The following is a 23,093-nucleotide window of genomic DNA, read 5'->3' as shown; positions in this document are numbered from 1 at the left end:
GTTCGAGCCCCACATTGGGCTCCATGCTGACAGTGTGGAGCCTGCTCGGGATCCTGTCTCCCTCTCTCTGCCCCTCCCCTACTTCTCTCTCTCTCTCTCTCTCTCTCTCAGAGTAAGTAAATAAACTTGGAAAAATGTATCTGAGTTTTTGTATCAGCCAGGTAAAATAATGGCTGTGAAAATGCTTTGCAAACAACAGAATTTACTGTATGTAAAGCTTCTAGGACAGGCAATGAATACGCAGCAGATCTTCAGTAAATAGCAGCTATTACTACATAGACCATCGCTTGGTTGCCGCAGGTACAAAACCAAGTCACAAAGAGTAGAGTTGAATTGCAGTATCTTTTCAAGGAACAACCTTTTGCTGCCTTTCAGAGACCCTCTTGCCTTGCTCACGACATGTTGCCCCTCTGTCAGATTTTTTACTTCGACCAGCTCGCGCCTTTTCCCAACGTGGTTCATGAGGTGGCAGGTGGAATATTCAAAAAGAGCCTGGCTTCTGGAATCAGACAGCTTTGCATTTGAGTCCTGACGGCATGACCTTAGGAAAGGTACTTAAGCTTTCTCCAGTTTCCTCAACTGTGACATCGTGAGGACCTCCTATGCCCCTGAAGGACCGAATTAAGCCAAACACACAAAGGCACCTGGCCACGGGTTGGTATTCATTAACTACAAGCTTCTTTTTCCTTTCCTTCCTCCTTCCATGTGCCTCATCATAGCTGTTCTCAGACTTTCATTCTGAAGGTCTCATTTTACTATCATAAACAAGTCCCATGACTTAGGGGTGTGCTCTAAACTTTGATCTATTTTATTCTTGTGCGCACTAATGGGCCACATTAACTTTCAGACCACCAGGATCATGTGTGACTAATTATTGCTTGACTAGCCCAGTTAATATTAACTGACAGTTGACTATGGGAAAGGCACCCCAGGAAATATGAATCTACCCCAATCCTGACTCTTTATGTTGGGCTGAGTTACCTCCCCTTCTTTTCAACACTCCCTTGCGGACCTACGAAGCCAGCCCCAAGAGCTGTCTGCCTTTCCAAGGCAATTGCTATGGCTTCTCTTCCCACTAATTCAGCCGGATTTGATTTTGCTAGATCTTGTCTCCCTGGTTCTCTCCTGGCGGTGCATTCTGATATTGATTGTTTCCATCTCTAACTCCCGCAGGACTTGATCTTTTCCCGAACTTTCTCCTTGGCATTTGGACGTGGGCTGCCTGGCATCCTTTCGGGCTTGGCTAACCACTTTGGCCCCAGAGTTTCCTATTGCCTCAGGTGAGAATACTTCCCTCTTCACCCTGGTTTCCTGCCAGTGGGCTCCCAACACCTGCCCAAGTCTGAATTCTGTCTCAGTCAGTCATTGGTGGTGGAGGGTGAGGGTGGAGTGAGAGTAGGTGAGTGTTAAGCAATAAAAATTCGATATGGCTTGCTGCCCTTAGGGAGCTCACAGTCCATTTGAAGAAGATAAAGAGGTCAACATTTTAAAAAAGGCAAGGAATGAATAGTAAATACCAAATAATTCCTGGTGTCAATTTAAGTTAATATTAAAACTGCCATCCGGTATTTTTAAAAACGTACAGCGGCCAAAAAGAAAGTATTTTTTGGAGGTGCCTGATGTACAAACTAGGCTCTCTCTGGGACAATCTAGTTGAATATAATGAATAGATACTTTAACAATAATTTTATATCCAGTTTTTCTTAGTTTTTCACTAAAAAATATTTTTGTAGCTCATTTTCCCCTTAAGATCACCGTTTTAGAATATGTGATTCCGACGCAAAGAAAGCCCCTTTGCAATGGGGTGAAAATAACTGACGCTCATCAGCAGAAATATCATGATTGTATTGTTGTTGACAATGTACACTTTTCAGAGTTTTGTTCTACAAGCTGTGGCTTGTCAAACTTAAGAGTAAAACAGCCACTTATTTTACCGGCAAATTGGGTTTATTCGGGAAGAGCAGAGGAATTTCAATTCGGGATATGCAAGCTCTGGTAAACCATAGACGAAGAACAGGAACTATACAGAGAAAAGGAGGAAGTTGGGAGGCGTTGCTTTGAACAAAACTACTTTGGAGGAAAGCAAGAGTTCAGGGTGGTGATGGTTTCTGATTGGGTGACCTGTGGTAACATTATATTGGCTGAGCTTGTTGCTGGCCGATGAGAAATTCTTTTCCTCCTGCTGGAAAGTAGGAGAAAGTAGAAAATAGTAAAGTAGGTTTTTTCCTATTGTGTATGCAAGGTAGTCCTCTCTCACTCTCACTCTCTCTCTTTTTTTTTTTTTTTTATGGGGAGAGAGAGCGAGGGGCTGAGGATCTGAAGCAGGCCCGGTGTGGACAGCAGAGAGCCGATGCAGGGTTCGAACTCACGAACCCCTGAGAACATGACCAGAGCGGAAGTCGGATGCTTAACCGACTGAGCCACCCAAGCGCCTCAGTGTACCTCTTCTTGATGGGGGCTTGTAATTTCTGACTAGTGGTAGCACAGGAGACCGCCCCTGTCTGGCCTCCCGACTCCAATTTAAATGAGGTTTCTTTCATTCAGTTTCATAAGCTGAATGCCCGCTCAAATCTGGATGTACTCAGTTCTATAAAAATATTCATCAATCTTACCTTGCGTAATGGATAAGTGTGATTGTTAATATTACTATTGAATCATTCGCTTTTCCTCCCCCCCCCCCCCCCCCGCCCTTTTCATCTACTGCCATAACCTATGCAAGCTGGCCCAGGCCAGTGGGGAAGCCACAGAACAGTGAGGAAGGACAGGAGAAAAATAGGAAAACTAAACAGTCTATGTATTGGCTCCCAAGGATAAGGAAATCGAAAGGGAATGTGTGCTGGGGAGAAAGCATTCCAAATAGTGTTGCGATATTGTGGTTTTTTTTAATGTTTATTTATTTTGAGAGAGAGAGAGAATGTGTGCGAGCAGGGGAGGGGCAGAGAGAGAATCCCAAGCAGGATCTGCAGTTGTCAGTGCGGGGCTCGATCTCAAGAACCATGAGATCATGACCTGAGCTGAGATCAAGAGTCAGACACTTCATGGGCTGAGCCACCCAGGCACCCCGATATTGTGATTTCTAATAAGAAATATACATTTGGTCTTCCTGTTTCTGGCACGGAGCTCCTAAAACCCTTGGAATGTCCTGTGAGGAGAGCAATAAAGGTGTCAGTGAAGTGACTTTGGGATCACACCTAAGGATGGGGGTTGGTTGCCTGGTGAACCAACCTTATGATTAGTGGGTTGGAACTTTCAGCCCCACCCCTTGACCTCCAGGGAGGGGAGAGGGCCTGGAGGTTGAATCGATCACCAGTGGTCAATGATTTAATGAGTCATGCCCGTGAAATGAGACCTCTACAATCTCTAGCTGGTCGGTCAGAAGCACAAGTGATAACCTGACCTTGAGGGGGAGGACTTGTGGGAGCGAACCCTCAGCTTGTGGCGACTGATGCTGTCTCTGGGTAGATAGTGTCAGAATTGAGCTGAATTGTAGGACACCCAGCTGGTGTCCGGAGAATTGCTTATTGGTGTGAGGGAGACCATGACCGCACCCCCCCTCCACACACACACACACACACACACACACACACACACACACACATTAGAATTAGGTACAAAACCCAAATTAAGTGTTAAAAGGGATGCAGTAAACTTCAGCCTTTTTTAAAATGTTGGTTTATTTCTGAGAGAGAGAGAGAGAGAGAGAGAGAGAGAGAGAAAGTGTGTGTGTGTGTGTGTGAGAGAGAGAGAGAACAGGGGAGGGGCAGAAAGAGAGGCAGACAGAGAATCCCAAGCAGGCTCTGCCCTGTCAGCACGGACCCCACAGAACATGAGATCATGACCTGAGCTGAAATCAAGAGTTGGACACTTAACTGACTGAGCCCCCCAGGTGCCCCACTGCAGCCTTGAAGAACATGTTTAGCGTCAGGCTGATGGTTGCTCTTGGTAGGTTGAAGCAACCCCAGTTTAGGGTAAAGGGAGTGTTTGGGTTCCGGTCAAGTAAGTTGAGGTTCAGGGCAGGCATTGAGCCTCCCATCGAGGAACTGGAATGCAGAGCAAGAATCCAAGGTGGGAGGCCACTTTTCTAGACTGAACAAAGCCGGCGGGGCTTAGAAAACTCCCTGGCTGTGCGTATGCTCTGTATTCACTTCACGTCTGCCAGTTTAAGAAGAGTGATACTTCTCTCAACCATCAATCCTCCAGGGCTCAGGCCTTGGGTCACTGAACCTACCGGTTATGGAGTCGTATGCCCGTGTTTAAATTGCCTCAGGGGGGCGCCTGGGTGGCTTAGTCCGTTAGGTATCCAACCTCGGCTCAGGTCATGATCTCACAGTTCGTGAGTTCGAGCCCCACATCAGGCTTGCTGCTGTCAGCACAGTGCCTGCTTCAGATCCTCTCTCTCTCTCTGTCTCTGTCTCTCTCTCTCTGCCTTTCCCCCACTCATTCTCTCCTTCTCTCTCTGTCTCTCTCTTTTCTCTCTCTCTCAAAAATAAATAAAAATATTTAAAAATTGCCTTAGGGACTACCAGCAGGGTCAAGGTACGGGTGGAAAGCAACTTTAGTTTGAGAAGTCACATAGGGCCTCTATCTATAAAAACCCCATTTATGTACCACTTTTCAGGAGCATCTGTATTGTTCAAATATTTGTGGAAGATTAACTGTTGCGGTGGTTAATTTAATTTATTTATTTTTATTTATTTATTTTTTAATTAATTTATTTTTTTTTTTAACGTTTATTTATTTTTGAGACAGAGACAGAGCATGAACGGGGGAGGAGCAGAGAGAGAGGGAGACACAGAATCGGAAGCGGGCTCCAGGCTCTGGGCCCTCAGCCCAGACCCCGACGCGGGGCTCGAACTCACGGACCGTGAGATCGTGACCTGAGCTGAAGTCGGACGCTCAACCGACTGAGCCACCCAGGCGCCCCTAATTTATTTTTTATTTTAGAGAGAGAGAAAGCACGTGAGCAGGGGACAGGGGCAGAGGGGGAGAGAGAGAGAGAATCTCGGGCAGGCTTCACACTCAGCACAGAGCCCAACACAAGGCTCGATCCCACGACCTGAGCAGAAATCAAGAGTCGGGCGCTCAACCAACTGAGCCACGCAGATGCCCCTGTGGTGGTTAATTTTATGTGTCCATTTGGTTAGGCCATGGTATGCAGACATTTGGTCAAATATTACTCTAGATGTTGCTGTGAAAGTGTTTCGTAGATGAGATCGACGTTTAAGCCAGTAGACTTTGAATAAAGTGGATTACTCTCCACAGTGAGTGGGCCTCATCCAATCGGTTGAAGGCCTTAATAGGACAAAGATTGACTTGCCACCAGGAAGGAAGAATTCTGCCGGCAGACTTACTTGAGCTTAAACATAAACTGTTCCTTGCCTCCCCAGTCTGCCGCCTCTTTCTCTGTCTCTTTCTCTTTCTCTATGTTTCATTTTCAGTTTTTTATTTTTTTTTAAAGATTTTTAAGTGAGCTGTATGCCCAACGTGGGGCTCGAACTCACGACCCCGAGATCAAGAGTTGCATGCTCTACTGAAGGAGCCAGCCAGGCCCCCCCCCCTCCTCTCTCTATTTTATTGGTACTGTTTCTCTGGAACCCTGACACGGTTACTAGTATGAATTACATGAATTTTACTCCATTGAAGGGTATCACCTGCTTCTGTCATGCTTCCTTTGAAACTATTCCATTCGTAGGATCTCTATCCTTTTCTCCCACCTGGTTCTGTCAGAAGGATAATAGAAAAAAAAAAAAAAGTCACAGAGTTGGGAAACTATATATTAACTGCATTTTGAAAACAGCTACTTTCAGGACCTGCTTGCTTTTGACGTCAGAACTGGACCATAGTTAACAACGATGTGTGGAAAAGTAGTCACGTGCAAATGAAATGTTGAAACTCTGAAGGATAGCGGGAGGCATGGTGGACATATTTGTTTGAACGGATTCCAGTTGCGAAAATTTCTTTCAAATGCCTGGAATGGGGGATCCATGAGTGCAAGTGGTGACCTCATAGCTGACCTAGCCTGCCTTCTGGCTTTCTACGCAGCTTAATGTTGTGTAGTTGCTTTGGGCTGTGATTTCTCCTGGGGCATACATTATTTAGTTGGTTAGCTCAATGCGAGTTAATATTAAAATTCCTGTGTGGTCTTTGTTTTAAAATGCATTTGTGTCCCTCACATCACCAATATATTTATAAGCCTGAAAACTGGAGTAGCATGAGGTAACTTAAAATACAAGTGGTTCTTCTGTGAATTTAGGTCAGATACTCTCTTAGTAACGGAGCTGCTGCTAAATGTTGAAACTCCTTTTTCCCTGAAGACACTTAAATCTTAGTTTTGGTTGGACATCTTCCTGGTGGCTGAAAGCTAGGAACTATAGACATTCCTAAAGCTGTTTTCTCAAGTTTCGTACATTTTTTCTTTTCTTTGACTTCGTGTTGGCTCTTTCCAGCTGTTTTCTAAATATTCAATTTCCTTTAACATGTTCAATGGAAATTTTCAATTTCTAGGGTAGAGAATCCTACGTTTATAAAAATTATTTAATGGTGCAATTAAGGTCATCCATTAAAACCTGCTTTTGGTTTCACCAAAGTATTTTGCTGATGTTCTCATATGGCATGCATATATAGCCGGCACCTAGAATCATACTGTAGAGAAGACGTGACAAATACTTCTTCAATTGAGTTAGTTAATAAAACCGAACCAGAAGTTGGTAGTAAAGAGAATGGCAAACCTCCGGTGCAGAAAGTGTTCTCTTTTTCTTTCTTTCTTTCTTTCTTTCTTTCTTTCTTTCTTTCTTTCTTTCTTTCTTTCTTTCTTTCTTTCTTTTTCTTTCCTCTTTCTTTCTTTCTTTTTAACATTTATTTATTTTCGAGAGAGAGAGACAGAACGCGACTGGGGGAGGGGCAGAGAACGAGGGAGGCACAATCTGAAGCAGGCTCCAGGTTCTGAGCTGTCAGCACAGAGCCCGATGCAAGGCTGGAACCCACGAACCGTGAGATCATGACCTGAGCCGAAGTTGAACGCTTAACCAACTGAGCCACCCAGGTACCCCAAGAGTTCTCTTTTTCTTAATATTTTATTTTAGAGAGAGAGAGTGTGTGTGTGTGAGAATGAGGGAGAGGAGCAGAGAGAGACAAAGAGAGAGAGAGAAAGAATCTTAGGCAGACGCCACACTCAGCAAGGAGCCTGACTCGGGGCTCAATCCCATGATCCTGGGATCAGGACCTGAGCCAAAACCAAGAGGAGGACACTCAATCGACTGAGCCACCCAGGCTCCTCGGAAAGAGTTCTCTTTTAACAAATACCATTATATCTTCTCTTTCTTGCCCCATTAACTACGTTTACATCCAAACATGTATGTTTTTCCTAATTGAGTGGTAGTAGGTAGAATGGGACATAAATGGAAAGACTTTTTCACTGGATATCACTTTTTTTTAATGTTTATTTATTTTGAGAGAGAGACACACAGAGTGCGAGCAGGGGAGGGGCAGAGAGAGAGGGAGACACAGGATCTGAAGCAAGCTCCAGGCTCTGAGCCGTCAGCACAGAGCCTGATGTGGGGCTTGAACCCACAAACTGTGAGATGATGGCCTGAGCCGAAGTCAGACACTTAACCACCCAGGCGCCCCTAAATTTCTTTTTGTTAATGTATATTTATTTATTTTTGAGAGAGAGAGAAAGACAGCATGAGTTGGGGAGGGGCAGAGAGAGAGGGAGACACAGAATCCGAAGCAGGCTCCAGGCTCTGAGCTGTCAGCACAGACCCTACACGGGGTTCGAACTCAGGAACTGTGAGATCATGACCTGAGCCCAAGTCAGATGTTTAACTGACTGAGCCACCCAGGAGCCCCAAGCACCTTTTTTTCTTTAAAGTTTATTTATTTTGAGAGAGACAGAGACAGTGCCAGTGGGGGAGGGGCAGAGAGAAAGGGAGAGAAGATCCTAAGCAGGCTCCACGCTGTCAGCACAGAGCCCGACATGGGGCTCGAATCCATGAAACGATGAGATCATGATCTGAGCCGAAATCAAGAGTCTGACGCTTGACCGACTGAACCACCCCTGCGCCCCTGCCTTAAGCACCTTTGAAATTGATTGAGTGGTTTTACAAAGCATAACTTAAAGTAGTTTAGTTATGGTAGTGCACACATTTTGATACACTTCTGAGCTTTTTAAAATGGGACTCTATTTATATAGCTGCCTCAGTTACTCATTTCTGTATGATCATCAATTACCCCAAAATTAAATGGCTTAAAACAACAACATTTGATTGGCTCACTCTGCTGTGAGCTGGCAGTTTGGGCTGGGCTTAGCTGAGAGGGCTTGTCCCTGCGTTACCAGCTGTTGGCGTGCCTTTTTCCCGAGTTTGGGCTTATTCATGTCCCGTGCTGGTTAGCTAGCTATCAGCAGGGATGATGGACGTAACCGGGCCAAGTGCCACTCACATTCCTGTAGGCTAGCCTGAACTTCTTCACATGGTTGCTAGCTTCTATCACCAGCAAGGGAGAGCAAGCCCCAATGCCTAAATGCGTTTCAGGCCTCTGCTTGTGACTTGTTTGCTCATGTACATTGGCCGGGGAAGTCACTGAGTCAATGTGGGAGGCCAAGGTCAAAGTCAATGCGTTGGAGGGCTACAGGAAGGTAATGGGTACAGGGAGATGTGATGCAGTGGGGCCATTGCTATTAAAGTAATTGTTACGATTTCTAAACGTGTCCCTTGTTTTCTTAAAGCACTGATAGTAAATGAACTCAACTCATGGCCAGGGAATTCTGTAAACCCCTGAATGCTAATGATAAGTTACAGCTGTTGTCATAGGCTGATTTAAAGTTTTAGTACCACTTACTATTACCATTTAAAATACTGAGACACATCATATCACTGCCTTGCTCCCAATTTTCCCATGGCTTCTTACTGTAGTCAGAATAATATTAACATTTTGAGGTGCCTGGGTGGCTCAGTCGGTTAAGCATCCAACTCTTGGTTTCGGCTCAGGTCATGATCTCACGGTTCGTGGGTTCGACCCCTGCATCGGGCTCTGGGCTGGTAGCTTGGAGCCTGCTTCGGATTCTCTGTTTCCCTCTCTCTCTCTCTCTCTCTGCCCCTCGCCTGCGTGTGCTCTCGCTCTTGCTCTCAAAAATAAATAAATAAAAACACTAAAAAAAATAATATTAAAATTTCTTGACACAGCCCACAGGCCCTAAGTGATTTTGTTTTTTCTACACCGACATGATGTTGTTTTCATGACATCATGCCCTACCTCTTGGCTGATAATGTACTATCCTTCAGCCCTAATTGGCTCTTTTCTCTTCCTTTAGTGCATCAAATCCATTCCACCTCAGGGCTTTTCGCTTGCCATTCCCTCCCTGGAACGATTTTCCCTCCGATCTTTGCTTGGATGGCTTCCTCTCATCATTCAGGTCTCTGTACAAATTTTACTTCCCTAGAGCAGTGTTTGCTCCCCACCCCTTCAGAAGTAGCCCTTCTCCCATCTCAGATCACTCACTATCCCATTTCTCGGTTTTATTTTCTTCCCAACACTTATTACCCGGAATTATCTAACAATATTAACGAAGTAACTAAAGGCCTGGCGTACTCAGTCTTGACCTTGGAATCTTTACCTGTAAGTTGGAGAGGTGGGATCTTATCTAAAGTCCTTTCCAAGTCAAAAGTTTGCACTTCCCATGCCTATAACTCAGTTTTTAGATGAAGTTTGAGCCGGGGGGGGGGGTGGTGGGGGGGAAGCTGTCAGTAACAAAGAATATGGGAATAAAGATCCTGTATATAACTTTTATGTTGGGAAAAATCTGTCACAGTGATTTCCAAATACATAAGAATGTAGTTTAGGAAGAGGAATAATGGAGAAACCAAAATTGAAAAAAACTAATTAGCATTGTCACTGTATCTATTCAACGTTTCATTAAAAAAAAAGGTTTTTCCGGCTTTATTGAGACATGTGTAAGTTCAAGGCATACAGTACAATGATTTATTATATACCCAGGTATCATGAGTAAAAATATCATTTTCCCCCCCTATTCCACTGATAAGGCCAGAGCAGGGCAGACGGGAGCCCTCCCCTGGGTGCCACCAGAATGTCCACATTTAATCGAAATGCTATAACATAGACTCCAGAGGTGCCCTGCCTAGGATCAAAGCCCAGTTCTGCCTCTGAATCACTGTGAATCCTTAGGAAAGTGAGCCAACATCCTGTATTTCAGATTGTGCCTCTGAAACGAGGATGCCAATGGCATTTGCCATGTGGGATTCTTGTGGGGATTGAATGAGATACTGTTTGTGAAGGCTCTAGCACCTTAGCTGTGCACCATAGCACTCAACAAATATTAGCCGTCGTTAGTGATTGTAATCAGGGAACAGCAGTGGACGTCAAACCCAAAGAATGGCAAGGGAAGGCTGGTGTGTCGGTTGGGGTGACGAGTGAGAGGAGCAAGTTGTGTGTGGCTACTTACAGGAGGAGCTCCTGGTTGTACATATTTTGTAGTGTAAGGAAATAGTTGCTAAAAAAAAAAATTCCCCAATGTACCAGGAAAATTCAAATGTAACTGAAACACGCTTTCCTCTATCTTGAATGTACAAATGTGGGAGTTATACCCAAACTCTGCATTTAGGTGGCTTAAAGTACATAGGGCCGGAGTCAAAAAGAGATGCATAGCTTAAAACTCTTCAGGTAGGTAGATAAGTCACATTCTGAAACTTTAGAAGTGGCTGGTATGAAGTTTCAACGACAATCTAATTACAATACGGAATCGCCTCGTTAAAGTGTAACTGACTGATGGAGAATCTGAGACCACGTAGACTGAAACTGAGATTTTGCCCTTTTGATGGAAAAATAAAAGCATTGCCAAAAACATCAGTATTATAAACAACATTGTATCAGGAGAATCTAAAGTCCTTAAAAGAATAAACACTATGGATGCACTCTTTTAGGTATAATTGCTATGCTCATATGGTCACTCCTTCACATCGCGTACTTACGTAGTGACTTGAGCCAATGATGATAGTATTGAGTACATAGTATTTATTTGTGCACTCCCAATATTCCAGGCTTCATTTGAAACACTGGGATTCAGTAACAAACAAAACAGAACCGGTCCATCCTTCGTGGGACTTACATTCTAGTAAGAAGACGAAGAAGGGTTTGCGTTCACGGGATGATATGATTTGACGAGTACAGTGTGCTGTGGGCATAGTTCAGAAATCCCCGGTGTAGTCTGGAATATGAGGAAAGGTCTCCTGGAGCAAAACATTAAGAGACACCTGAAGAATAGCAGAAATTTTCTAGGAGACAGCACCGGGGAATGGTGTGCTTAGTGGAAACAGCGTATGGGAAAGAATTCGGATTAATAGAGGTCTGTCAAGGGCTTCGACCAACTCTTTGCCAATCTAATTTGCATTTCTCTACGTACTCGAGAGTAATACACATTGGTTTTCTTTTTTTTTTTTTTAATTTTTTAATATATGAAATTTACTGTCAAATTGGTTTCCATACAACACCCAGTGCTCATCCCAAAAGGTGCCCTCCTCAATACCCATCACCCACCCTACTCTCCCTCCCACCCCCCATCAACCCTCAGTTTGTTCTCAGTTTTTAACAGTCTCTTATGCTTTGGCTCTCTCCCACTCTAACCTCTTTTTTTTTTTTTTTTCCTTCCCCTCCCCCATGGGTTTCTGTTACGTTTCTCAGGATCCACATAAGAGTGAAACCATATGGTATCTGTCTTTCTCTGTATGGCTTATTTCACTTAGCATCACACTCTCCAGTTCCATCCACGTTGCTACAAAAGGCCATATTTCATTTTTTCTCATTGCCACGTAGTATTCCATTGTGTATATAAACCACAATTTCTTTATCCATTCATCAGTTGATGGACATTTAGGCTCTTATAATTTGGCTATTGTTGAGAGTGCTTCTATAAACATTGGGGTACAAGTGCCCCTATGCATCAGTACTCCTGTATCCCTTGGATAAATTCCTAGCAGTGCTATTGCTGGGTCATAGGGTAGGTCTATTTTTAATTTTCTGAGGAACCTCCACACTGCTTTCCAGAGCGGCTGCACCAATTTGCATTCCCACCAACAGTGCAAGAGGGTTCCCGTTTCTCCACATCCTCTCCAGCATCTATAGTCTCCTGATTTCTTCATTTTGGCCACTCTGACTGGCGTGAGGTGGTATCTGAGTGTGGTTTTGATTTGTATTTCCCTGATAAGGAGCGATGTTGAACATCTTTTCATGTGCCTGTTGGCCATCCGGATGTCTTCTTTAGAGAAGTGTCTATTCATGTTTTCTGCCCATTTCTTCACTGGGTTATTTGTTTTTCGGGTGTGGAGTTTGATGAGCTCTTCATAGATTTCGGATACTAGCCCTTTGTCCGATGTGTCATTTGCAAATATCTTTTCCCATTCCGTTGGTTGCCTTTTAGTTTTGTTGGTTGTTTCCTTTGCTGTGCAGAAGCTTTTTATCTTCATAAGGTCCCAGTAATTCACTTTTGCTTTTAATTCCCTTGCCTTTGGGGATGTGCCGAGTAAGAGATTGCTACGGCTGAGGTCAGAGAGGTCTTTTCCTGCTTTCTCCTCTAAGGTTTTGATGGTTTCCTGTCTCACATTCAGGTCCTTTATCCATTTTGAGTTTATTTTTGTGAATGGTGTGAGAAAGTGGTCTAGTTTCAACCTTCTGCATGTTGCCGTCCAGTTCTCCCAGCACCATTTGTTAAAGAGACTGTCTTTTTTCCATTGGATGTTCTTTCCTGCTTTGTCAAAGATGAGTTGGCCATACGTTTGTGGGTCTAGTTCTGGGGTTTCTATTCTATTTCATTGGTCTATGTGTCTGTTTTTATGCCAATACCATGCTGTCTTGATGATGACAACTTTGTAGTAGAGGCTAAAGTCTGGGATTGTGATGCCTCCTGCTTTGGTCTTCTTCAAAATTACTTTGGCTATTCGGGGCCTTTTGTGGTTCCATATGAATTTTAGGATTGCTTGTTCTAGTTTCGAGAAGAATGCTGGTGCAATTTTGATTGGGATTGCATTGAATGTGTAGATAGCTTTGGGTAGTATTGACATTTTGACAATATTTATTCTTCCAATCCATGAGCAGGGAATGTCTTTCCATTTCTTTATATCTTCTTCAGTTACCTGCATAAGCTTTCTATAGTTTTCAGCATACAGATCTTTGACATCTTTGGTTAGATTTATTCCTAGGTATTTTATGCTTCTTGGTGCAATTGTGAATGGGATCAGTTTCTTTATTTGTCTTTCTGTTGCTTCATTGTTCGTGTATAAGAATGCAACTGATTTCTGTACATTGATTTTGTATCCTGCAACTTTGCTGAATTCATGTATCAGTTCTAGCAGACTTTTGGTGGAGTCTGTCGGATTTTCCATGTATAATATCATGTCATCTGCAAAAAGCGAAAGCTTGACTTCATCTTTGCCAATTTTGATGCCTTTGATTTCCTTTTGTTGTCTGATTGCTGATGCTAGAACTTCCAGCACTATATTAAACAACAGTGGTGAGAGTGGGCATCCCTGTCGTGTTCCTGATCTCAGGGAAAAAGCTCTCAGTTTTTCCCCGTTGAGGATGATGTTAGCTGTGGGCTTTTCATAAATGGCTTTTATGATCTTTAAGTATGTTCCTTCTATCCCGACTTTCTCAAGGGTTTTTATTAAGAAAGAGTGCTGGATTTTGTCAAAGGCCTTTTCTGCATTGATTGACAGGATCATATGGTTCTTCTCTTTTTTTTTGTTAATGTGATGTATCACGTTGATCGATTTGCGAATGTTGAACCAGCCCTGCATCCCAGGAATGAATCCCACTTGATCATGGTGAATAATTCTTTTTATATGCTGTTGAATTCGGTTTGCTAGTATCTTATTGAGAATTTTTGCATCCATATTCATCAGAGATATTGGCCTGTAGTTCTCTTTTTTTACTGGGTCTCTGTCTGGTTTAGGAATCAAAGTAATACTGGCTTCATAGAATGAGTCTGGAAGTTTTCCTTCCCTTTCTATTTCTTGGAATAGCTTGAGAAGGATAGGTATTATCTCTGCTTTAAACATCTGGTAGAACTCCCCTGGGAAGCCATCTGGTCCTGGACTCTTATTTGTTGGGAGATTTTTGATAACCGATTCAATTTCTTCGCTGGTTATGGGTCTGTTCAAGCTTTCTATTTCCTCCTGATTGAGTTTTGGAAGAGTGTGGGTGTTTAGGAATTTGTCCATTTCTTCCAGGTTGTCCAATTTGTTGGCATATAATTTTTCATAGTATTCCCTGATAATTGTTTGTATCTCTGAGGGATTGGTTGTAATAATTCCATTTTCATTCATGATTTTATCTATTTGGGTCATCTCCCTTTTCTTTTTGAGAAGCCTGGCTAGAGGTTTGTCAATTTTGTTTTTTTTTTTTCACAAAACCAACTCTTGGTTTCGTTGATCTGCTCTACAGTTTTTTTAGATTCTATATTGTTTATTTCTGCTCTGATCTTTATTATTTCTCTTCTTCTGCTGGGTTTAGGCTGCCTTTGCTGTTCTGCTTCTATTTCCTTTAGGTGTGCTGTTAGATTTTGTATTTGGGATTTTTCTTGTTTCTTGAGATAGGCCTGGATTGCAATGTATTTTCCTCTCAGGACTGCCTTCGCTGCGTCCCAAAGCGTTTGGATTGTTGTATTTTCATTTTCGTTTGTTTCCATATATTTTTTAATTTCTTCTCTAATTGCCTGGTTGACCCACTCATTCGTTAGTAGGGTGTTCTTTAACCTCCATGCTTTTGGAGGTTTTCCAGACTTTTTCCTGTGGTTGATTTCAAGCTTCATAGCATTGTGGTCTGAAAGTATGCATGGTATAATTTCAATTCTTGTAAACTTATGAAGGGCTGTTTTGTGACCCAGTATATGATCTATCTTGGAGAATGTTCCATGTGCACTCGAGAAGAAAGTATATTCTGTTGCTTTGGGATGCAGAGTTCTAAATATATCTGTCAAGTCCATCTGATCCAATGTATCATTCAGGGCCCTTGTTTCTTTATTGACTGTGTGTCTAGATGATCTCTGCATTTCTGTAAGTGGGGTGTTAAAGTCCCCCGCAATGACCACATTCTTATCAATAAGGTTGCTTATGTTTATGAGTAATTGTTTTATATATCTGGGGGCTCCGGTATTCGGCGCATAGACATTTATAATTGTTAGCTCTTCCTGATGGATAGACCCTGTAATTATTATATAATGCCCTTCTTCATCTCTTGTTACAGCCTTTAATTTAAAGTCTAGTTTGTCTGATATAAGTATGGCTACTCCAGCTTTCTTTTGGCTTCCAGTAGCATGATAAATAGTTCTCCATCCCCTCACTCTCAATCTAAAGGTGTCCTCAGATCTCAAATGAGTCTCTTGTAGACAGCAAATAGATGGGTCTTGTTTTTTTTATCCATTCTGATACCCTATGTCTTTTGGTTGGCGCATTTAATCCATTTACATTCAGTGTTATTATAGAAAGATACGGGTTTAGAGTCATTGTGATGTCTGTATGTTTTATGCTTGTAGTGATGTCTCTGGTACTTTGTCTCACAGGATCCCCCTTAGGATCTCTTGTAGGGCTGGTTTCGTGGTGACAAATTCCTTCAGTTTTTGTTTGTTTGGGAAGACCTTTATCTCTCCTTCTATTCTAAATGACAGACTTGCTGGATAAAGGATTCTCGGCTGCATATTTTTTCTGTTTAGCACACTGAAGATATCGTGCCAAGCCTTTCTGGCCTGCCAAGTTTCAAAGGAGAGATCAGTCACGAGTCTTATAGGTCTCCCTTTATATGTGAGGGCACGTTTATCCCTTGCTGCTTTCAGAATTTTCTCTTTATCCTTGTATTTTGCCAGTTTCACTATGATATGTCGTGCAGAAGATCGATTCAAGTTACGTCTGAAGGGAGTTCTCTGTGCCTCTTGGATTTCAATGCCTTTTTCCTTCCCCAGTTCAGGGAAGTTCTCAGCTATAATTTCTTCAAGTACCCCTTCAGCACCTTTCCCTCTCTCTTCCTCCTCTGGGATACCAATTATGCGTATATTATTTCTTTTTAGTGTATCACTTAGTTCTCTAATTTTCCCCTCATACTCCTGGATTTTTTTATCTCTCTTTCTCTCAGCTTCCTCTTTCTCCATAACTTTATCTTCTAGTTCACCTATTCTCTCCTCTGCCTCTTCAATCCGAGCCGTCGTGGTTTCCATTTTGTTTTGCATTTCGTTTAAAGCGCTTTTCAGCTCCTCGTGACTGTTCCTTAGTCCCTTGATCTCTGTGGCAAGAGATTCTCTGCTGTCCTCTATACTGTTTTCAAGCCCGGCGATTAATTTTATGACTATTATTCTAAATTCACTTTCTGTTATATTATTTAAATCCTTCTTGATCAGTTCATTAGCTGTTGTTATTTCCTGGAGATTCTTCTGAGGAGAATTCTTCCGTTTGGTCATTTTGGATATTCCCTGGAGTGGTGAAGACCTGCAGGGCACTTCCCCCGTGCTGTGGTGTCTAACTGGAGTTGGTGGGCGGGGCCGCAGTCAGTCCTGATGTCTGCCCCCAGCCCACCGCTGGGGCCACAGTCAGACTGGTGTGTGCCTTCTCTTCCCCTCTCCTAGGGGCGGGATTCACTGTGGGGTGGCGTGGCCCGTCTGGGCTACTTGCACACTGCCAGGCTTGTGGTGCTGGGGATCTGGCGTATTAGCTGGGGTGGGTAGGCAAGGTGCACGGGGGCGGGAGGGGCAGGCTTAGCTCGCTTCTCCTTAGGTGATCCACTTCAGGAGGGGCCCTGTGGCAGCGGGAGGGAGTCAGATCTGCTGCCGGAGGTTTGGCTTCGCAGAAGCACAGAGTTGGGTGTTTGCGCGGAGCGAGCAAGTTCCCTGGCGGGAACTGGTTCCCTTTGGGATTTTGGCTGGGGGATGGGCGGGGGAGATGGCGCTGGCGAGCGCCTTTGTTCCCCGACAAGCTGAGCTCTGCCGTCCGGGGGCTCAGCAGCTCTCCCTCCCTTTGTCCTCCCACCTTCCCGCTTTCCGAGCAGAGCTGTTCAGTTATGACCTCCCAGACGCTAAGTCGCGCTGGCTGTCGGAACACAGTCCGTCCGGCCCCTCCGCTTTTCCCAGCCAGACTCGGGGGCTCCGCTTGGCCGCCGGGCCGCCCCTCCGCCCCGGCTCCCTCCCGCCGGTCCGTGGAGCGCGCACCGCCTCCCGCCCTTCCTACCCTCTTCCGTGGGCCTCTCGTCTGCGCTCGGCTCCGGAGACTCCGTTCTGCTAATCCTCTGGCGGTTTTCTGGGTTCTTTAGGCAGGTGTAGGTGGAATCTAAGTGATCGGCAGGACGCGCGGTGAGCCCAGCGTCCTCCTACGCCGCCATCTTCCGGAACTCTCGACACATTGGTTTTCTTATAAATCTTCCGTGAGTCCAAACCTTCACACGTTCAGACAACGCATGGCTGTTATTCACAAAATGTCCTCTGTTCTTAACTCGGTACACTCAGTGGGTAATTGGCCGGAAATGTAATAGCTGGCTTGTGCGTGCAATCCAAATCCTTTACGATGTTCGTAGGTTTTCTACGTAACCTTTGCTATTGTAGCATATTACTGCACGATGCCGTTGTAGTTTATAAGCGGTATGTGGAAGACCCTCTGATGTGTAGACGACAAAAACTTACATTTTTCCGTGTCATTTCCTGCACTCAGAGGGTACTGTGTGAAGCGGTAGTGCTGGAGACCATTCGGTGGTATATTTTATACACAGAATTTCACATATATATGTAATTTCAGCTTACTTTGGGTCAGTAAACCAGATCTCTAGACCTCTAGCCATTAGCCACGTGTGCCTGCCTATCTAGCAGTTGGAATGTGGCCAGTCTGAACTGAGATGTGTTCTAAGTGTGAAATACACATCAAACTTCAAAGACTTGCTCCGAAAAAGAGGAATGGAAAATATCTCGTTGATTGTTTTTTGTAATGATTACATGCTAAAAAAAAAAAAATCGTTTTGTTTTATTGCATTAGATGCAATATGTTATTAAATTAATGTCACCGTTTTTTTCACTTTAAAAGTGTGGCTGCTTGAAAATTTAAAATTGCATTTATGGCTAACATCTGGGGCTCACATTATGTGTCTATTGGCTGGCACTGCTCTAGGCTTCTTCTTAATTTTCTTTAGTGTTTATTTATTTTTGAGAGAGAGAGAGAGAGAGAGGGAGAGAGAGCATGAGTGGGGGAGGGGCAGAGGGAGACACAGAATCCCAAGCAGGCTCCAGGCTCCCAGCTGTCAGCACAGAGCTTGATGCAGGGCTTGAACTCAAGAACCGTGAGATCATGACCTGAGCTGAGGTCGGATGCTTAACCGAATGAGCCACCCAGGCGCCCCAAGACTTCTTTAATTTGTCTATGTCAGCGAAGGCTGAGGCTAATCAGAAGACACGGCTAAGGTGTGCTCTGACCGTTAGCGAGCATGAGGAGTCCTCACTGCTGGTTAGTAAATGTTTGGCTTTTGAATCGAATCAATTACTGTAACAGATCGGCATCTGCGGATGCGATGGAGACTTTGTCCGGGGTGAGGGATTAGAGGAAGAAACTGGATCAGATGCTGCTCGGGTCCCACCTAACCATAAGAGGAGATCCCGAACACCGTCAGGTTTATGAAAGTGGGACCACTGCTCCCAAGGAGTTCTTGCTGCCTATTTTGGCCCTGAAATAGCAAGGCTAGTCCGTAAGAAGGAAATGCCATGTTACGGCGGCGGAAAGTTAACCCGAAGAAATAGAAGCCAAGCCCCCTTATGGACAAAGTTCCCGTGTTCACATTCACTGTTGCCAAGAATAAAGATGCAAACCCTGGCGAAAATAGTTTGCGATGCTCCACATTTCATCTTCAAGCACGTTAGTGACGTTAATTCGTGAATCATCACAATTTGTGACATGTTTACTGAGTGTTATTATCCCATTGATGAATTAGGGAAGAGTCAGGGAAGGTGGAAGGCTTGCCCATGTTAGAAGGTGTTCAGGAGGGCTCACCTGCCAGCATGGAAAACGGGAAATGGAAGCCCTTTCGAAGGCCGGCTGTGGTAGAATAGCACGTTCTCGCTTTCTACATTCCCCTAACAGGACTGAACAACTGTACAACAGTTTTGTAAATTGACATTGACTCAAATGTACCTGCTGGGTTTGATATTTAAAGCAAGGATGTGCAGGGGCGCCTGGGTGGCTCAGTCGGTGAAGCATCTGACTTCGGCTCAGGTCATGGTCTCGCAACTCATAAGTTCGAGCCCCACATCGGGCTCTGTGCGGACAGCTCGGAACCTGGAGCCTACTTCGGATTCTGTCTCTCTCTCTCTCTCTCTGTCTCTCCCCTGCTCCCACTCTGTATGTGTGTCCCTCTCTCTCTCAAAAATAAATAAACATTAAAAAGAATTTTTTTTTTTTTTTTAAAAAAGCAAGGATGGGCAGACATTACTTTCTCCAATGCATTTGTTTTTGTAACAGTCTTACTCTGGGCCTAGTTTGTTTAGAGTATGGATTACTTGTTTGTTAGACATATTTATTTATCCCACGAGTATTTGTTAAACCCTCGTTATCACCCTTATTCCTGACATCAGGAAGCTTACAGTCTAGTTAAGAAGTGGCAGACACGTAAAAAATACCAGAAGGTGTTTTAGGTACTCTGATAAGAGAAGTAGGTTCTAGATAATGATGATGTCCAAGACTTAGGTAGCACTTCCTATGGGCCAGGCACTACTCTTTTGTTTAAGTTTATTTATTTATTTTGAGAGAGGGAGAAAGACAGGGAGAGAGAGACAACAAGAGAGGGGCCAAGAGAGAGGAGAGAGACGATCCCAAGCAGGCTCAGTGCTGTCAGCACGGAGCCTGACACGGGGCTCGATCCCATGACCATGGGATCATGACCTGAGATGAAATCAAGAGACAGACGTTTAACTGACTGAGCCGCCCGGAAACCCCAAGGACCAGGCACTGTTCTAAGTGTATTCATGTATAATGACTTATTCAGCCTTCAGGAGAATCCTGTAGATAAGGAATTACTAGTATTCCCATTTTACTGAATACTGTAAATGGGCAAAAAGAGATTCACTAATTTGCCCAAGGTCACAGCGAGTGGCGGAGCTTGGATTCAAACCCAAGTAAACTTTGCTCTTCACCACTGCCCAAAGGTGTGTGTGCGTTGCCACCTGGACGGACAGGAAATGCTTCTTAGGGAAGGTGACACTGGAGCTGAGTCTGGTCAGAGGAGAAGCTGTTTGCTAAGACGGCAAGAAGAGGGCTTCCTAGTATGGTGATCGGAACAGAGACCTGGCAAAATGAAGCCCTTACCTTAAGATTACCAGGTTCAGGAGAAAGGAGAGGGGAAGGTGGCAAGGGGTGGGGGGACGGAGTAGGCCATTCAGAGCTACAGGGAAGGAACAGGTGGGCAAACGAGGAAACTCGAAACTGCTGACAAACTGAGTTTAGCAGAATATCCAAGGCTTCATTTACCTGCATGCCCTTTTGGCACAGACAGCTGAAAAACTTTAACTCGATTTAAGTCACCGGTTGTGTGACCCAAGGCAAATCAGTTTAGTTCTCTGGGCCTCACTCTTCTTGTCAGTGAAATCAAGGTTGAAGACAAAATGATCTTTGAGTTCCCTTCCAGCACTGGTCTTGTGATTTCTGTGGGTCCAATGCACAAAGAAGGAGCCAATTTTGAACTGATAAGTGACATATTTAGATATGCATTTGAGAAAGAGGACACTACGTTATATGGTAAATCTTCAAGGTTTATTTATTTATTTTGAGAGACAGAGAGAGAGAGAGACAGAGACAGAGACAGAGAATCCCAAGCAGGCTCCGCACTGTCAGTGTTGAGCCCATGCGGGACTCGAACTCACAAACTGTGAGATCGTGACCTGGGCCGAAGTCAAGACACTTAACTGACTGAACCACCCTGGCGCCCCTCGTGGTAAGTCTTTAAAAAGGCATCTGAAGCTTTAAACTTCAACAGTTGCTCTGGACAGTTCTACCTGGAGAGTGTTACCATGTTCCCCTCCACTCTCACTTCTATGGTTATAGCACAACTGATTCTCCTTTGGTTCTGCTGTGTTCTTGTTTCTTACTTGGAGGTGGCCTCTTTTCTTTTCCATTGTTCTTTTGGTGTCTCAGCGGGCACCTAAGACTTCTGTGAGACTGAGTTCCCCTGAGTTTTCTTAATTCTTTCCATTGTTTTAGCCACCATCTCTCTGTAAATATGTTACGATTGCCCTGTTTTATTTTGTTTTTGTTTTTTAGATATTATTTTAAAGTAATCTCTACACCCAACTTGGGGCTCTGACTCACAACCCCCAGATCAAGAGTGGCCTGCTCTACTGACTGAGCCAGCCAGGCATCCCAACTGTTCTACTTTCCATCTCTGGTGGGTACAGTCCTATTTAAAAATGACGTGGCTAAAACATGACTTTGCATCAGATTTTCTCTGAAGCCTTTTCTATCAGAAAAGCAAAACCACATTGTTTTCTTCTTCCATGCTCAGTATAGAAAAATCAGAAAGTACAAACAAACGAAAGAACATAATCACACCCATATTCCTACACAGCAGTGGATAATTACTGGTACTATTTCATTGTATAGTTTTCTCTGGGTGTACCTATATGTGTATATTGTGTTGGTATCATACATACTGTTTGGCAACCTATCATGAACCTCTTTCCATTTCAATACATAAAAGCAGATATCACCTTGAAAGACTGAATTATTCAGTTATATACTCTTAAAATGTATTTAACCACATTCCTGATGTTGGGAATTTATTTCCAACATCCATATCGATAGATACAACAAACAGTGTTTATATGAATTCCCTGCAGCTCCAATCGTGACTAAAGTCATGACCACGATTTCCCCCAATTTTTTTTAAATAAACATATTTATTTGTTTATTTACTTATTTATTTTAAGCAAGCTCCATGCCCAATGTGGGGCTTGAACACACGACCCCAAGATCAAGAGTCTCATGGTCCACTGACTGAGCCAGCCAGGTGGTCCTATTTTCCCATATTCTTAATGGCGAGGCTAAGATTTTTCCCATCTAGTCTAGATTCCATGTGGGCCAGAGATTAGTTCATGGATCCAGAAGTCAGTACCTGATAAAAAAGGGGCCAATCAGAGACACTCCAATGGACTATGGAACTGGGTTTTAGAGATCCCAGCTTCAGTGTGGTTGGTCTCTTGAATAGGAGGAGATATAACCTAAGGGTTTGTGGCCAATCATATCCTACCATGCAGCCAGGAAAGCATAAAGTGCCAAAATAATAAGAGAGAATAATGAAGTAGATTCCTGGATAACATACAGAGACAGAAGATGGAGATCGTCCTGCCAACCTTTCAGTCTCTGATTCTAATCCATTCCTGGATCTTGACTGTATCCCTGTTTTTATATTCTTATTCTCAGAAAGAGAATAAAATAGAGACAGTGCAGTTTGTCCAGGCATGTGACCGATTTTTTAACAGCTTTATTGAGATACATGTGACATACAGTGAACTGCGTGCATTTAAAGTGTTCAGTTGATAAATATTGACGTTTGTCTACACGGGTGAAACCATTACTGCAATGGTGATAATGAACATATGAGTCACCGTTAAAAGTTTCCTTGTACTTCTTTGTCATTCTTACTTCCCCTCACTCCCTATTCTCAGCCCCAGGCAATCACTGATCTGCTTTGGGTCACTGTAAATTCATTTTGATTTTCTAGAATTTTGTATAAATGGAATCACGTACCTCTTTTTGTGTGGCATCTTTCACTTAGGATTGTTATTTTGAGATTCACCCAGGTTGTTATATATATCATGTTGTAGCATGTCGGTGGAGAGACAGATAACAGTTCTACACTACTTCTTGTAGAAGTCTGCTTGTTTTCTCCCCTTGAAGATTTTACGAATGTAACATGTCTAAAAAGGAACTTTTTCTTTTTTTAAGTTTATTTATTTATTTTGAGAGAGAGCATGGGGGAGGGACAGAGAGAGAGAGGGAGAGAGGAAATTCCAAGCAGGCTCCACATGGTCAGTGCAGAGCCCAGCGCGGGGCTCAACCTCACGGCCAGGAGAT

General features: G+C 43.7%; 1 long non-coding RNA gene across 1 annotated transcript; it reads left to right on the top strand.

The window, feature by feature from the left end:
* Window positions 1-386: 386 nt before the first annotated feature.
* On the top strand, window positions 387-21,550 carry LOC131502808 (uncharacterized). The gene is made up of 3 exons (XR_009257198.1): window positions 387-654; window positions 1,174-1,280; window positions 21,282-21,550. It is a non-coding gene; the product is annotated as an uncharacterized LOC131502808 (long non-coding RNA).
* Window positions 21,551-23,093: the final 1,543 nt, after the last annotated feature.

This window comes from Neofelis nebulosa, chromosome X (assembly GCF_028018385.1).
Source record: "Neofelis nebulosa isolate mNeoNeb1 chromosome X, mNeoNeb1.pri, whole genome shotgun sequence".
In the NCBI taxonomy this organism is placed as follows: Eukaryota; Metazoa; Chordata; class Mammalia; order Carnivora; family Felidae; genus Neofelis; species Neofelis nebulosa.
This window is presented reverse-complemented; position numbering and strand designations above follow the sequence as displayed.